We start from the raw sequence: 13295 nt of genomic DNA on the forward strand, positions 1-13295 counted from the left end.
AATGTATTGAATACCAGTACAGAAAGCGTTTAAACAACAATACGATAAAAAAAAATTAGATATACAATATGAAATTCGTATTTTTAAACCAAATTCAAAATTTCTAAAAAAACATTGAAACTCCGACTTTAAAAAAAAATCTAAATAAATTTTAACAAAATCTTTTATTCAAAATTTGTCGCGCTAAATAGAAAGATTCAGCTACAATTTTAATGTCGGTATAGTTTTGAGTTCGGATTTGAGTCTAAATTAAAGTTAAAAATTTCAGTTTTAAAAATTTACAATTCCAACCTAAACACGAAAAGTTTTAGCTTCCAAACTCAAATTAGCGTGTTTTACAATAATAATTTTAAGTTTAAAAAATTATCATTCCAATTTTTTTTATAAATTAAAAAGTACATACAAACATTGTTTCTAAATTTCAGGTTATATTTTAATGTTCTGAAACAAAGAATTTCAATTTCTTAATCCAAAATAAGCTAAAGTCAAAATTTTAAAGTCAAAGTTTTAAAGATTTCTGTCTTTCGATTTCACAGTTCGGTTCATGAGGTTGATGCCTTTGGAAAAATTTATCTAAACCGAAGAGAAACTAGTTGATAAAGAGGCAAGTAGTTTATTGGTATTTAATTAAACTCAAAATGATTTCCTCCAATTAATTAGCAATTAATTAAAACGCGCGTTTTTATATACGTGTATGTATGTCAATAAAAATGTGGTAGTTAAAATACAGTTAATTTATCTAAATAAAAAAATTCGTATGTTGAGAAAAGTCTTTTAAATCTGTATAATTTTGGCTGATGCTGTAAGTAGTCATCGTAAAAGTAGATAATAGTAGAGATGAAAAACAGGAGAGAACACGTTTTTGGTATTTCACCGAAGCTGACACACAATTATTTTAAGTGGATGATATAACCCAGCAACATGAAAAATTTCTCTCTGTTCCTAAAAGCGATGTAAAATTCATAGCATATATTATCGTTTATAGTTCCCATCACGGAACCTCAACGGTACATCAGTCCCAACCGAAAGTTATGACTCTTTCTGAATCCGTTCTATTTTAGATAAATGGAAGTTAGCTACAAAAGATAAAAATTTTCAGCGACCGGAAGGATGCATCATGCTACGATATCAACAATGGCTGTCTCTGAATGGCACTTTACCTTCCAGTCTTTCCGCATTCGGAAAACCACGTAAACGCTTGATGATGCCCTTTTTTGTGCTCAAATGATTTATTACTTTTTACTAAACCGAACTCTTTTCATTTTGTATTGAAATAGTTTGATTGATGGACTTGTGTGTAAATTTAATTTCCGGTCAAATGGTAATTATTAAAACTGCATCAAGACGATGATGAGAACGTAGCGAAAACACCAAGGGAGCAAGTAATAATCTAATAACCATCTATCACATCTTCTAATCAATACGAAGACAGGATCGAGATCCATCGGCAAAACACTACTCCATTTAGTTCACGTCACGATCAGGTAATTAAATTCGGTCGTCATAATTAATATCTTCTAGATGAGGATTAAAGTCTTACAAATTACAAACCACCAAAGCGAAAAACACAAGCTGACGAGAAGTGAATTCACTTCGAATCTTTCCAGACAGTTACACGCAAATAATTTTCTCAAAGTGTTGCTGATATAACTGCAATAATGGACAAGTTCCGTATTTAAACGAATGAATGTCTTACATTAAACTACCACAATTTGTGCTAAACAGCTTGATCTGTGATAATGACTTTGTTGGCGTAAAAGGTTTCTTCTCGCGCTACCGTTTCCTCCACCAATTAAAATTCCTATCTGACTCGTATTTTCTTCTTAATGTTGCTCACACTTATCTTTTTTACATCGTTCTTACATTTTCGTTGTCTGAAAAAGTGGCGAATGCAAAGTCTTAATTACCAACTGGAAAGTAATTAGAGCTAAAAGTACGGCAAAAATTTATATTTCTTGGCTTAATTATTATTAAGGCTTCTTGCACAGACTGGTAATTAATTTTAAACCCCGCACAACAAAACTTTTAATTTATTTTTAAAACACAACATATTATTGGAATATGTATTTATGCCTGATCGTGCCGTTCAAGGAGACTAGAATAAAAGAATGTCTCTTCATATATCCCAGTCACCCTCAGACAACAGTACTGAAAAATGGCAAGGGGCGCCTTGTAGTGATATTAAATCCTTTCAAGCGAAACAAATATAAAATACTTTATTTCAAAAGTCGAACTCGGTTGAGAATTGACTAAAGACGTGACACATTCAAATAACCATTTGAAACACTGACACGAAACCGTAAAATAACGCTGTATGAACAATACTTGTTAACGTTGCTAAATCCTAAAATGCTCGTCGACTGTAACCCACTGATAAGATATTACCTACCCTTTTGGGCAAACTCATAATGACAATTACCAACAAACTACCGTCAACTTGTACCTACTCAGCCCTTTCCTATTTCCCGATTCTCTTCCCTTTGATGGTGCAGTTAAGTATTTAACCTGTGTGCTACTTAAAACAAAGTGCTCGTCAGAAGCTAAAATCAGGACAAAGGTAAGAGTTTTTGACTTTTGTGGGTAAAAAAAAACGAGAAACTACACCCAAGTCAAGTTTCCAAACAAATGGTTATAACTCTATACCATTTCCCAGTAATAATAATGTAAGCTGTTGTGTTAACAATTGAGTTTTTATTTGTCGTAAGTGCGGAATTACTGACACTTTCACGAAAGATCATTGTGCTGAAAATTACACTTAAATCGAGAGTCGCGTAATTTATCATGATGTAACGGATAGTTTAGCAAATAAAAGTAGTTTTCGTAATTTATAGAAAATTCTATGAGTTACATTGACAATGCTGTATTGTTACCCACATTTTTCATTTTTATTAATAAAACCCTTTGAATTATAAATAATAAAGCATCTATTTGATCCGATAAAATGCATTCTTTTTTACTGTGAACAAAAAATGCCATGCCGATTTTATTTAAATTCCACAATTCTCGATTTTTGCAAGTAAATAACGTCGAAACCTTCCGTAACATAAATCAATCGTATTACTGACAAATTGAAAACCTAAATCAAATTTGCAATTTCATTGGGAAATTTATCACGACTTTGAAGGCTTAAACAAACTAAGAATAACGGAATGCAGCTACGAGTTGACATTTTGGCGAAAGTTTCACTCGAGAACAAATTATTTTTATGATGTATGATGGTTTGGTAAAAAGTTCCAGAGGAAGTGTTCAATTACCTACAATTCAGTTGTCCGATTGTCTAAATTTTCGCGATAATATTATCTTGACTTAACAATCTGATTTTCGCTATTGTGTGAACCATCCGTAAAAACACAAAGCTGCGTTCGATCTAGTGGTTGGTAGGTAGATAAATAATAGAGGAATCAGTTCATTTGGAAAGTGATAGATATATTTAAGTGGAGCCGAACCAATTCCATTTCCAGCTTTGCATTTATTACTTTGCAAATTGAATTTACGTTTCAGTCTTAAGCAAATCACCAGTGAAATAAAAATCTCGGGTTGATAATACAAATCTGAGCTTTTGCAAATTTTCGTAGGTCACGGTTCAAAATAATAAAGAGCCTAACATTTCAGATAAATGTGGCGATAAATCAGAGAGATGGTTTTAAGTTGATCTGGAAAAATGAGAAAAAACGAGTAAAACAATCTGTGTCCACAATGAAAATCAAATTTACTTGAGCGTCAAGACTATTATGAGAGCTTTCATGTCAGCCGACCTGTAAAATTACAATTTCGAGTTCATAACTCCGAACATTTTCTGAATTAAGAATTTTCACGCATTTTCGAATTAGTACACTATTTACGCAAATATAAAGAACGGAGTTTTTTATCTTTAAAACCCTCAGCGCCATTTGTGCACTCACTGTTTGCCTTTTCTCTTTTTTTTATTACGGGTTCCTTTTAATAATATAAATTGCAGTGCAGATGAGTTCCTTTGGTAACAAAATAAACGTAATGCAAACTTAAGAATCAAAGCTAAGGTAACAGCGGTAGTAGAAAGTCAAGTAAAGTACGTAAGCAAGGATTATTTACCTTTATGTATGATCAAAAGATTGACTTGACTGAAATCAAGAGGAGAGCGAGATTATCTATGTCTCTGATGTATATGTACTTCTTTCGATTTTATCAAAGAGCCACCGAGATTCCCAAAGCACTGAAGCTTTATGTTAAAAACAAACCATTCCTTCAAGCTTTCTATAATTAGGGACAGTGATTAAATTAGGGTTCTGGAGATTGGTCAAGCGACTGCACAACTTACGACGCCATCATGTCTAATCCCTGACTTGGCAGACGGCAAATTACGTTCTAAATACCAATTATTGAAATTAAATTTCGTGAGATCGTTATAACTGAATTATTGTTGGGGTGTTGTTCGATGCGACAATATCCATTACAACAGGATTTAGCCGCACTGTTTAATTATACCCGATAGAAAGTGATGATCCGTGATTGGTTGAATCAGATAAACCAGTAGTTCATTTGTTTCTGACCACTCAGCTCATTCACTGGTTTGCTGCATGGTCGCATTCACCGACATCCGAACTGATTTTTTTTATTGGATTGTCTTTCAACGATAAATTTTACTGATACAATGAAAATTTTCACGCAGTTTGTTTGCTTTCATCTCCACGAAAGCGTTTTTTTGTCGGATTCATCTGCTAGAAAATTGGTAAATGTGAGCATATATAATGTGCGATCTTGAAATATTCCGATGAAACGTGGTGGTGAAAGTTTAGATGATGAGCAATCACGGAAACCCAAAAGCATTATTAAAGCACTGTTAAGCACTCAAACTTCTGGAAATGAATACCACCTGAGACTCGGGGCTATGGTAAATCACTTTCAAAACTATTTCAACGTTTGTTTAGGCATTAGGTTGGCGGTGTGCAATTTTACATTCGTTTTTATTTATTTGCATATACCTACCTACAAAAGCTTTTCACATGTTTTATTAAAAAAAAACATATTTTTTCTAATGTAATGTAATTTTGTTTTATTATTATGTAGTTGCTAAAACCCACTTTGTAAAGCCAAAAAAAAGTACTCACCAGTTGTGCTCTACTGACATTGTGACTAAATTTACCGTTTCATTTTGATTTTCCTGATGGAACAAACAATAAATCCAATTACAATTCCAACCTTGCGCAGTAAAAGCTCTCTTTCAAACTGCGGAATACTGTTATTCTACATGTAGGTAAATATGAAAAAAAAAAAAAATAACAACTAGAAGATACCTATTGTTTAAAACAATACTCTAAAATTAATTAACACAATAACTTTTTGAATTGAAAGAAACTAATTAAACTATCTAATTAAAATTTTAATTTGATGCCAGTTTTATATAATTTTTCAAGATATGATAAAAAAAAAGTTTTACATTACAACACTCATTGAAATAATAAATAAAAATATTACATTATGAATCTCGGATTCGATAATCTTTAATCTAAAACAAAGCAACGAAATAATAAATATCCGTACAGTGTAAACACAATTTATCCTAAATCCAACAACATCCAATTAATTTAAGTAAAATATACAACTTAGAGGAAAATATAGCATTTGTTTCGATTCATTAACGAGTAGGTATAATATTTTTTTTTCAAATTTGACAACAACCAAATATGTTTTCAAACAAAACAATACAACATTTTATAAGACAAATACAAGTACCATTATTTGTTGAAATAACATATGTACTTACAATTGAAAACGCAAAATCATTTTAACAATCAGTTACTTATTTGTTTGTTATTGTTACACAATAAAAACAATTGATATTCCACTGGATCTGATCTTATTACAATAGTGACTTTTCATTTATTTTATAATTGCATCAAGAATAGTTTTTTTCGCTTTTCCAAACCTAGAAAGCTTTCCAATTAGATTGTATCTGCATTATACACAAAAATCAATATCTGCAACAAAGTTAATGATTTCTGCTGCAATCAAGTGTGAATATTTTCAGCATAAAAGTGTCTAAGTTTCTCTTCTCAGATTATAATAAATTCACACAACCTTACATAATTTTCTCATCGTTCTCATGATGTAAACTATGACAACAACTTGTATTTAATAACACAGAACAATTAAACACAGATTACATTTTGATGTTTTAATTTCGTTAACTGACTCATTAATCCGAAATAGAACAACAACGTTCAATAGTATTCATGAACTAATCCGTACGGCATTGTACATTTTTTTTGCCAACAAGTGACCAAAGCTCTGTTCATGTGCTAATGGAAAAAACATGTTAGTGAAGGAGATTTATGTCGAGCTTTAATGCTAATTGTTTCTCGTTTATAAATATTAAGTAAAGCTGATTTAATGTAAAATAAGTGAATGGATTCTTTTAAATTTCCTTCACCTATATCATATGACAGACAGAATGTAATATGCCTACCGGAATTTATTGAACTCCGTGAAAAACTCTGGGATATTTCCGGTTTTCGTTTAATTCGTCAAACAGCTGGAAAAATACGTTTTTTCACTTAGTTCATATTCTATTTTTTCCATCTAATAGAACTTTGCATTTACTCTTGTAGGGAAAGGTCATAACGGCGTTTAACGTTCTTTAAAAAAAATCTCAGTTTGTGTACGGCATTAAATGCGTCTATAAATTTAGTTTTATATTCTTTCTGTCTTATGCAAGGGTAGATTTATTAGAAAAATACGCAAATAAATTGTCATAATCGACAAATTGAAAAATAGCTTTTTAAAAAAATCAAATAATGCGTTGATTTTGTTTACATAAAGTGTTCCACATGTCAAGAATTTATGTTTTGTTGGGAAGTCTAAAACTGAATTTTGTCGGCTGATTTGAAACGTGAATTTCCATATTTAGTGTGTTTTCAAAGTTTGATTTGGAGATTTGAATAATATTTCAATTTAGCACTTAAACAGAATTTCAGAATAGACACAACACGTCCACGTAGCTGTGTGAAAACCTATATTGCATTTATTTTGTTTAAAGTAAGTTGGAATTACGTCCCACGTAGCAGGAATTAGATTTTCCGGCTGCTATTAAATTTATTTTCGTTAAAAAGTTTCTCTTGGTAAAGTGAATATTTTAGACAACTTACTGGAAAACTTTGCTAATAAGATATTGTTAGAAAAACGAGCAAAACGTGTGGGTTTCGTATCACACGTTTTAACAACGCAAAGGAAATGGAACTAGAAGCGGATAAAAGCCGAGGTATTTACGATGAGAATAGCAAATCGAAAGGGGAAATGGGGAGAGGCAAATAAATATTGAAAGGTTGGCCTTAACTGTATAGTCAATACAAAAAGCCTATTTTGAAGATTTGCATTTCCCCTTGAACACTCATATAATCACTAAAACGATCTCACGTAACCTTACTACAAAGCCAATAATTCGACTTAAAATTTACGAAAAGATACAAGTAGTGTTTTTTCACAGAAAAACACGTCCTATTTAATTAAAAAAAATGTAATTAAGTTTACTTCAAAAGCTTGCAAAATGTAATATCCTAAAAGGTTCCTAGGTCATACATAGAGATTACAAAGCTACAAACAAAAAATGACTAAGTACCTAACATTAAAAACTGTCGTTGTTGTTATGTAATGTGTTATGAAAGTCAGAGAATTAAAAAAAAATATCTTGTTAGTATTGGTATTATACAGGTGTTCCGTTTTTATTGCTACAAGTTTAAACCGGTGATAGAATATTCAATTTTAAGACAAAAGTATCCTATAAACATATATTTATGTAAGAGAATTACATACTTAAACTAAAAAAAATCTTTTAGTCGTTTATAACGATAAAAACGGAACACCTTTAGGGTGATTTTAATAGTTGTGCAAAAATTTAAAAATAAGATATGTAGCAGAAAACAAAAGAAGCAAAAATAACTCAAATTGCCCTGTCCAAATATAGTTTCTGAGATATTGGGGGTTTTAGTCGCGGAACAAATTCAAATTTTGCGTACAGCCTTAAACTTCACCAACAAAAATTGTAAAAAATAGTAATTATAATAAATCATCTTTTAGAGTGTATTTATTAAAAAGTGAGTTAAAATTAGCAAAAACAGCCACAGAAAATGTGACCTCACATTAAAACAAATAATAAAAAGGTAAAAATTTTGCATTAAATTTTTTCGTAGAAGATACCACTGAATTTCATTATCCAAAAGGCATAGTCTTTTTATGTAATAAAGTACCCAAAAGATACAAACTTTGTTTACATTGCGAATTTTCCAACTCTAACCCTTTATATCTAAGAAACAGTAAACATTCGGATAAAGTAAGTTGTTATTTTCTTAAATTCTTAAATTTCTGCATTACTGTTAAAATCACCCTGTACCTACATGAAATAAAAATTAAATTGATAATGAAAATACTTGTGAGTTAATGCAAGTACGGAAATGACTTTGTTTTTGCTAAACAACTTGCTGGCTCAATTTTAATGTCTGCGCCAACAAGTTTTCTTGGCCATATTGGATTAATAACCATGTGAGATAGACATTCCAACTCGAAACCCTAAATATCGTTATATCAATAAAAATTCCTATGCGAGAAAGAACATCAGCACCCTCGAAGTTAATGATCCGTCTAGAATTCACAAAATACCTAGTAACACAATTGGTTCTTTTTGTAATTTTTATTATGAAACTGTGGTATTAGAAATAATAAAAAAAACTAAATCAGAAATTTTATAATAAATTAAGCAAAAAACTTTTTAAAACTGCAGCTTTTTCGAGTAGACACGAGAATGTTAATGTACTGCTTGTATTTGCTGGTATTTCATTGTTTACTGAAATAATATTCGTCATTTAGAAAAAATCGTTTAAAACCTGATGAATTTATCTGTTTTGAACAACGTATTACATTTATTATGGATTTTAATACATACTATTATTATTTTTCCAAGCCATTGAACTGAGTTATTGTTTAGTGAAAAAATAGGTTTTTTTCTCTTATTTTTGATACATTTTGTAGTAAACCTTTAATAGCAATTTCGGTAAGCTCCTTTGTATCCAAGCTATTGTATATGTCCGTTTTCATTTTTCTACTTTTACTATTAATGTACCAACCCATTCACGAAGCACAAAAGTTTTTTATTCCGAACACAGATGCATCCGGATTTTATTTTTAATTGATACGTGCATTTTCCCAAATTTTGTATAACGCAACTGTTTATATTCACAACACACCTCGAGCCTTATGCGATGATTTATTTTAAGCATCGCGTTATCCCGTTTTGAATCAATTTCATGTGAACTAGAAGACAGCAGTTGAACAAATTAACGATTTTCAGATAGTGTAAACAGAATCGTTTTGGTGATCGCGAAACCGTAAGCAACATGTACACGCCGTTAAACTTGCATCATAAATCAAAACTTAATTGATACACCCCTTATTCCCTTGTTGGCAAATTATCCCCATGAAGGGTGGCATGCATTTAATAAGTAAATTATAACTATAATTTACCGGAATTTGCATATTAAATTAGTTGCGAAACCGAGCCGCTTCAATTATTGATTTATTTTTCATCCCTTTGACACAATATCTAACTGTGTTAAATAGGCATAGACCACAAATTTACGCCAGACAAGGGAAACTCAAAATCTGGTTTGATATTGTGCAACTTTTGCATTAAACACTCCCTCAAGTGTACTCTAGTCATGAAAATTAATATCGTCACATCCGAGTTACGAAAATCCACACAAAAGTTTTTGAGTACTTCCCGTCGAATATTTACAACGGGAGTAAACAAACAAGAAATTAAACTCGGCACGTTTCTAATGTGTTCCCTCTTTTAATGCTGAAACTTTGCTCGTTGGTGGGTAGACAACTTCATAAAATAAACGCAAAATGCAGCCCTCTATCGTTTTACAACACTTTGGAACGAAAATATTCAAAGCTAAAGCTCAACCTGCTGCACCTGGGTACTACCTCGCGTTCGAGAACGCCCGCGCATACCTGCGAAAGGTCAAATAGTGGAAGTCACTCCTATTTCAACGGTACCACTTGTTACCTCGAAAGAAATTGCTAAAGGCCGCATGCTAATTAACTAATGCATTCTTAAAATAACGAGACAAACCTTCAACTATTCGCAATCGGTAATTCCAATTAAAAATGCCAAAAATATTCCTCTTTATCATCACTACACCGCAACTACACAGCACTGTAATTATTACCACATTAGCTTTTATCAATAGCTAGTAGTAAAAATTTATATACACTGCCGGCACTTTACATTTCTTTGAACTCGACCATTGAACACAAACTGCCACGGCTGACTACCGAAGAAAAGAATGGTGTAACCGGCAGAAGAGGGGACCAGCTCCAACGTAACTCTGGAGAATATTACCAAGATTGCGAGAATGAGGCAGTTAGATTGTAATGGTGTGTTGGTTGACTAAACTCACGGGAATAGCGAGTCGAGATAATACCTAAGTGAAAGGTTCCATAAATAGAAGCAGGAAAACTTATCAAATATACAACAGAAACAAACTCTTAAAATGAGATACATAATTTATTTTTATAAACTTATCATCTAAAAACAGACTTACAAGAAATTGTATTGTTTGTAAGAAATTAACACAATCTCTGTTGTTTTGTTGTGTTTATTAAGTCCAAAAAACAAAAAATTTGGAAGAAGTATCTGTACCACAATTAGCCCACCTTTCCAGGTAGTACTTGATCTTATACAGAGCTTTCCAGACAAGTTACGGTCATCTACGAATATTTACGAATGAATTTGCAATTTTGTTTATTCATTGTATTATAAGAAAATTATCAAACCACATTATCAAATTGGAGTCAAAGTTAAAGATCTTGCAATCGTTTTCAATATATATATTTTTTTTGGAACTGGCGATTTACGAATAAGTATATAACATAGTTGACAGTTGACCTTCTGTTCAATGGTCTCATTTTGAAAGTACCGTTTCATTAAATAACACTTAAAGCATATTTATACAGTCATGCAAAAGAGGACAAATTCATCTGCAAGATTAAGGACACTAGATGTATGCACCTATTTGTATAAAGCTACAGTGATAAATAGGAAAAAAAACAGTAAAATAAACACATTAGTAAAGTTAATTAATTATTATACAGTGAGTGCTCGACTCTTGTAAAAGACAAAAAATATCGATTTAAATTTTCATTTTTTGGTGATCAGCCCTGCTTGGTTAAAGACTAGTTTCTAACGTAATTTTAAAAAGTTATGTATATTTTGGGAATTTTCAAAAAAACTATTTTTTTTTTGTATATGCTTCCGAAAGTAGCTGTTTTAAAGACTCATTTGAGTCCTTAAAATGAGTCTTTTTCGAACTCGATGAAATAGTACGTAAACTGGTTATTTTAGGTACTCAGTTCCCAAAAATAGTTTTTTCTCCTAATTAATAAGAGATATGAATGAGATTTTTTGGAAGCTTTAAACAAAATTTGTTGTTTGTAACACGTACCTAAAACGACTCGGCTTCACCTCGTCAGCAACGATTCGTCGGCAAAAACTGTATTTTAGGTACTTGTAACAAAAATAACTATTACTATAGAGTAAAGTGCTTTTTATTGTGACAAATACGACAAAAAGTTATTTAAAAAATTGTTTAGAATCAGCATCCTAAACAATTTTCAAAACCTATACCAACTATACCAAGTTTCAAAACCAACTATACCAAGTTTCAAAAGCATCGGCCAACTATGATCTTTTTTACAATTATAATAATTATAATTAGTAGGTACAAAATAAAACTAAATTTTGAGTTTTATGCAATTAACTGTTCCACCTTATGAAAATATTATTTGAAGAAATGCACGTTTTTCTTTTTTTTTATTACGTTATAAATATTCAGTAACACATAAATTTCATTTTTCAATGTCAAAAGCTAGAAATATCAGTTTTAGTAGCATGAACGCGTAAAAAATTGTATTATTTTTTTTAACTGTACTTCTGGAGCTATGTGTGAAGAAATTGAAAAAAGGTAATTTTCATCCTTATGTACTTAATTTTTACTAGAAACGGTGCTTTTTTCTCAATTCATTTAATGAATAAAATTATGGTTTTTCATCGAATCCACAGCAAAAGGCGATTAAGTTTAATTTTTTTTAAGAAACGGACCTTGACAATTCATTTTTTCAAGATAACAATAATGAAATTTTTAAAATAGTTGATATTTTGGAACGGATAAAATCTGAACGGATTTTACCCCTCGAAAACTTACCGATTTGAAGAATTTTACTTAAAGTTTTTATCTCGGTTTTCATTTTTGAAAATTTGCTTTGCTATGCTTGTTATTTTAAGTCGACTTTAAGAAACCTTAATTTCATTCATTTTTATTTTTATAGCTATTTACGGTAGCAGCATTTTTATGGCCGCACCATCGCCAGTACCGTATGGCGAGATCTGTATGTTTAGCAAGGTCATAAAAATGCTACCGGTTGAATATTGTATAAGATTTTTTAGAATACTGCAAAGAACACTTTTAAGTTAAGAAAAAAATCATGAAAACAAAAATTTAACTAGCGTTTACTATAATTTACATAGTTACAAACAAGTCCGGTAGGCTAGAGTACTACCAACTAGGCCGCAATAAATTTTATCTACCAGACTCGTTTGTAACTATGTAAACGATAGTTACCAATTCAGTATCCTAAAAAGTTAGGTATGTTCTCTGTAAAATTTTTTGCCAGATTTTTTTAAACATGTTTTTGGTATCTTAATTAGTATTTTTCTCTAGAGCGCGAGTATGAAACACCCTGTATGTGACAAAAAATGACGATTGTCATTAAAAGATACATTATAATAAGAACATTAAATAAACAAAATAACGAAGTTAATATTATAGTAAATGTTCTACAAAGTTCTAGTTGCTAATTGCTAATGCTAAATAGAAACATATTATTTTAAAAAAGACCATGAACTCGTAAATATTCAAATAACTCCTGCTATACGTGTAAGTGTGCTTTCATATGGATAACTCCATATCATCATGATTAGATGTTTTAAATTTTAATATTAAGCACATTTATGTAGTTTCAATAATTACAAAATATGACTTTTTCACTTAACAAATAATAATGAGTAAAAAATCAATTTATGTAGACATGTACAGGGTGCTGTATTTTGGATGTCCGAATAGAGAATCTCCGAATCTAAGATGTTTAGCCAAAAACCAGTGATACATTCTGGGGCTCATTTTTTGAGAAAATAATATTGGTTAAAACCGCATCGCGCTATCGTCTTTTGTTTTCGACTTACAGACAAAAGTTGACATTTTGGC

At 31.0% G+C, this 13295-nt stretch overlaps 1 protein-coding gene across 1 annotated transcript in view; it reads right to left on the reverse strand.

The window, feature by feature from the left end:
* LOC123006939 (cadherin-87A) overlaps positions 1-10318 on the reverse strand; it is a 34097-nt gene extending 23779 nt beyond the window's left edge. Inside the window, exon 1 of the mRNA XM_044401887.1 lies at positions 10106-10318. The gene's annotated coding sequence lies outside the window, so the exon portion shown is untranslated. The remainder of the gene's footprint in view (positions 1-10105) is intronic.
* Between the last annotated feature and the right edge of the window lie 2977 nt (positions 10319-13295).

Source organism: Tribolium madens, unplaced genomic scaffold (genome assembly GCF_015345945.1).
Source record: "Tribolium madens isolate multiple individuals breed KSU strain unplaced genomic scaffold, Tmad_KSU_1.1 Scaffold_3;HRSCAF=73;Tcas5.2_LG2, whole genome shotgun sequence".
Classification (NCBI taxonomy): domain Eukaryota; kingdom Metazoa; phylum Arthropoda; class Insecta; order Coleoptera; family Tenebrionidae; genus Tribolium; species Tribolium madens.